We start from the raw sequence: 4,585 nt of genomic DNA on the forward strand, positions 1-4,585 counted from the left end.
TTGTTCTTATTTTGGGCTTGTACCACAATAAGAGCTAAGATTTTAAACTCTACTAAATACAAAACAAAAAGACTTTGTATATTCATGTTCATTTAAGAAAATACTAGTAGTGATTTATTATTTTTAAGTATACAACTAATATGTTTGGAGTTATTTAAAATTTATATTGAGAAAAATGTATTTTCACTATTGCTGTAGATGAGCATCTACATAAGACTGTTAAATTGATTGTTGTTTTATATCAAACAACTTTTATAATACTTATTTTTAAGGTTATAATATTTTATAAATTTTAAGGAATACGACAAAAAAGATATTGTAGGTATTGAAGGGGGGTCTATGGGAGGAGTGGTGGTACAAAAGGGGAACAAGAATGTGATTCAATCCTATTTAATTAAAATATGTTTTTAAATGTTAACAAATTCAGATAAAAAAAAGATTCATGTTTCAGGACCAACTTACGGTACTAAACCTCAACTGATGCTAATAAAAGAAGGTGTACTGGATAGTTTTATATCAGCATGACACAGTTAAAGTCATCTGAGATGATGGAATCTCAATTAAGAAAATGCCTTCATAAGGTGTGGGCAAACCTGTAGTCATGTTCATTTTTTTTTAAGTTATTTATTTTTATATCTAAGTACACTGTTGCTGTCTTCAGACACACCAGAAGAGGGCATCAGATCTCATTACGGGTGGTTGTGTGCCACCATGTGGTTGCTGGGATTTGAACTCATGACCTTCAGAAGAACAGTCAGTTCCCTTACCCGCTGAGCCATCTCTCAAGCCCCTATAGTCATGTTCTTAATTGATGATGTCAGGGGCTTCCTTGGCTACAGGGACCCCATCTTGTATACAGTCTCCATTTTTGTAATAAGCTAAATTCTAAGAAACAGCTGACTTACCAAAAATGGTGCCCAGGTGCCCCATATGAACTTAGACCACAATATCTTACCCTACACTTTGTTGGTCAGGACCCAGTCAGGACCGAAACCCAACAGCTGCTAAAGAGGCTCTGACTGGCTGATCTCAATCCAGGCTAAGTTATCAGGAAAGCCGTCTGAAGTACTTGACAGATAATAACCCACTTAAGGTGCCAGGTGTGAGAATGGCTGCAAACATACAAGGTCTGCATGTACCCGACTGGTTTCCTCTACCCTTGCCCCACCCCTCCTAACTTGTCAGGTTTTACTTTAAAGGGTTGCTCTGTCCTGCCCCACCCCATCCCTGGCTGACACAGTTTATATCCAGAACCCAGCCATCTCCCTGATATATCAGCTTTTTGAATAAAGAAACTTTTGTTGGCTCGGAAAAAAAAAATGGACATAGGAATAAAATCAATGCTAATGATGTATTGCTATATCCAAAGATATATACATCTCTCGTCATCAGAGAAGCTTCTCCTTTTAGTAAATTGTCATTAATGCAGAGCCTCCCAAGAGAGACTTCAGAGTGCTGAGCCCTAAATGGAATATCTATATCACAACCTCACACACAAGGCTCAGGGACCTTCAGGGATGAGGGACTAGAGGGATTATAAGAGCCAGAGGTGACAGATAACTTCAGGGAGGCAGTGCTTTCTACATACTATAGGCAGCTGAACAGAAGATTACAGAAATTGTCAGTACAAATGAATTCATAGGAGTTATCAGAGCATGACAAGACCTATCCCACCAAGCTCAAGCCAGACAAAATTCCAGCATGGGAGGTGTGCATGGGCATTACATCCTACTTCTTGCAGATGAGCTATTGGTATTTCATAGAGGCTGGGAGAGGAAGATCCTTTTTCTTTAATGATATGACTCTTAGTATGTCAGGTTGGTCAATACCGGGCCAGGTTACAGTTCCCAGAGAAGCTGGGCACAAACTGGTGCTATATTGATGAGGTGGATGGGGGAAGGAATACTCAAAGGTGGGTAGGAGAGGAGGTGAGGGTAGAGATGGTGGATGTGGAAAGAGTTGAGGGAGAGAGGTGAAGATTATGAAAAGATGCCACTTTACACAGTTAGAACTGCTGAAGGAAGTCTTAGCAAGGCATTGTCTAGTTCTCGTTGTACTTTAGCGATATCTGTGGGGACTTATCTTGATTTCATTCATTGAGTGGGAAAGTCTGTTCACTGTGGGTGGCACCCTTCCCAAGTCAGGGGATCCTGAAGAAGTGGAGCAAGAGGGATGAGCATTAGGTTGCTCACACTGTGTATGAGCTGCAAGTAGCTACTTCAAGTTCCTGTAGCCTTGTCTTCTCTGCCATGGTGGACCGGAAATAAACCCTTCCCTGCAGTTGTGGCCGGAAATAAACCCTTTCTCCCGGAAGTTGCCTTTGTTGCAAGGTGTTTTATCACAGTCTCGAAAATGAAACAGAGACTCTAACCTGATTCTGTGCCCTCACCACCTTGCCACCGTTCCCCTGCTAAATATGCCCCCACAAGAGTTTTGTGTGTGGTATGTGTCAATGTTAAAACTGTTTCTTGGTTTCGATCCCACTTTTCCATCTTTGTTTTCATGGTGCTGCTGCCACATTCTCAAGCCCTCTTCCTGTTTCGCCAGGCATTCTGTGTTCATTCTGTCAGTACAGCTCACCACAAGGAGACTGTGGGGCCACACAAAGTCGGGGGGGGGGGGACTTGCTCACAACTGCTTCTGGCTCCTACTGCAGTTCATTCAAGAGGTGGCTGTGGATTTTAGCCAGTAGCTCCAACACTTTGGGAAATTATCCAGCACAGCTCTCAGCATCCTTAAAAAGTCTGGCTTGGTCCCACAAAAGCCCACCTTTGGATACCTATGCGCTAGTAATCATACGCCTTATTTTTGTAACCCTAGACTTCTGAGAAAGAGCCATGTCTGTTTTCTGAGCTTGCTACCCCCATGATGCCTAATATTCTTACTTGTTTTTTTAATTTTTAATAATAGTGCAAATAATAAGCAGAATTGATATTGCTAAAGTTGTCATCATACTTATTTGGCGGGAGACTAATATAACCTGCTTTTATCTTAAATCGCCTGAGTCTTACTTCTTGCCTAGCTGATGTAAAGACTACATGGAAACTTGAGGTTCATTTTGTACGTGATATTGTGGAGAAAGATGCTACCATTGACAACTCCTTTGTTAAGATGTCAATAACAAACTGGAGCCATCTAAAATCTTTTAAAGTTCTTGGATATAGCCATATATCATTAAGAAGCCAACATTTATAAAAGTATATTAAAACTTGGCCTCTAGAGCTAGAAGTTGGGTCTTTTTTTCTTTTCTCTTAGATATTTTCTTTGCTACTTTTTACAGGACTTTGGGTGCTGGGAATCAGGATCTCTTTTAAGAGCATTAATATTCTTTTTTGTTTGTTTTTCAAGACAGGGTTCCTCTGTATAGCCCTGGCTGTCCTGGAATTCACTCTGTAGACCAGGCTGGTCTCGAACCCAGAAATCCACCTGCCTCTGCCTCCCAAGTGCTGGGACTAAAGGCGTGTGCCACTACTGCCCGGCAAGAATATTAGCATTCTTAATTGCTTAGCCATCTCTCCAGCCCTATGCTGTTCCTTTAATGGTTGGAGAAAGATTACAGTATTTGTAGATGGCAGATAGTATGCAGGTTGTCTAAGTTTACTACACTATAATCACAAAGTAACTTGATTATATGTTTACTAACAAATTATTTTAAAGAGAAGATTTTTAAAAATTATTACATAAAGGCATACATTTTATATTTATAAGGAAAGCATATATAAAGAGGTTTTTATATGGCTTTTATAAACTGCACCAGCCCCACAGTGAGTGTCTTTTTAGAAAATTTCACCCACTCTGCCAGTGCCTGACAAATACAGAGGTGGATACTCACAACCAACCATTGGACTGAACACGGGGTCCCCAATGGAAGAGCTAGAGAATGGACCCAAGGAGCTGAAGGGGTTTGCAGCCCCACAGGAGGAACAACAATATGAACTAATCAGTACCCTTAGAGCTCCAGTGACTAAACCACCAACCAAAGAGTACACATGGAGGGACCCATGGCTCAAGCCTCGTATGTAGCAGAGGATGGCCTTGTTGGTCATCAATGGGGGGAGAGGCCATTGGTCCTATGAAGGCTCGATGCCCCAGTGTACGGGAATGCCAGGACCACGAAGTGGGAGTGGGTGGGTTGGTGAGCATGGGGAGATGGAGGGGATAGGGGGTTTTTGGAGGGGAAACCAGGAAAGGGGATAACATTTGAAATGTAAATAAAGAGGATATCTAATAAAAAAAGAAAGAAAATTTCACCCCAATCAAAGAGGAAGATTTTATAAGGTTTTAAGAACAAAATAAATTTATATACTTTATTTAAAACACAATGAAAATAAAAATTAAAGGCAAGCGCTCATATTTCTTATTTAGTTGAAGGTTCTGGGCATCTTCTTCCTCACTTCCTTTCCAACAACAGAAAAGGAGAAAACTATTCTTTCCAAACATTAAAATGCTCAGGAAGTCCAGCCATGCACTCAAATAGAGGCAAATTTGCTATGTAACAATACCCTGGGGTCGGGGTGGGTAGGGGGAGAATGTTGTTATGAGTGGTAAGGAGAAGACGCTTCAGGGAATATGGCCAAGAGAAGTC

Source organism: Mastomys coucha, unplaced genomic scaffold (assembly GCF_008632895.1).
Source record: "Mastomys coucha isolate ucsf_1 unplaced genomic scaffold, UCSF_Mcou_1 pScaffold16, whole genome shotgun sequence".
NCBI lineage: Eukaryota > Metazoa > Chordata > Mammalia > Rodentia > Muridae > Mastomys > Mastomys coucha.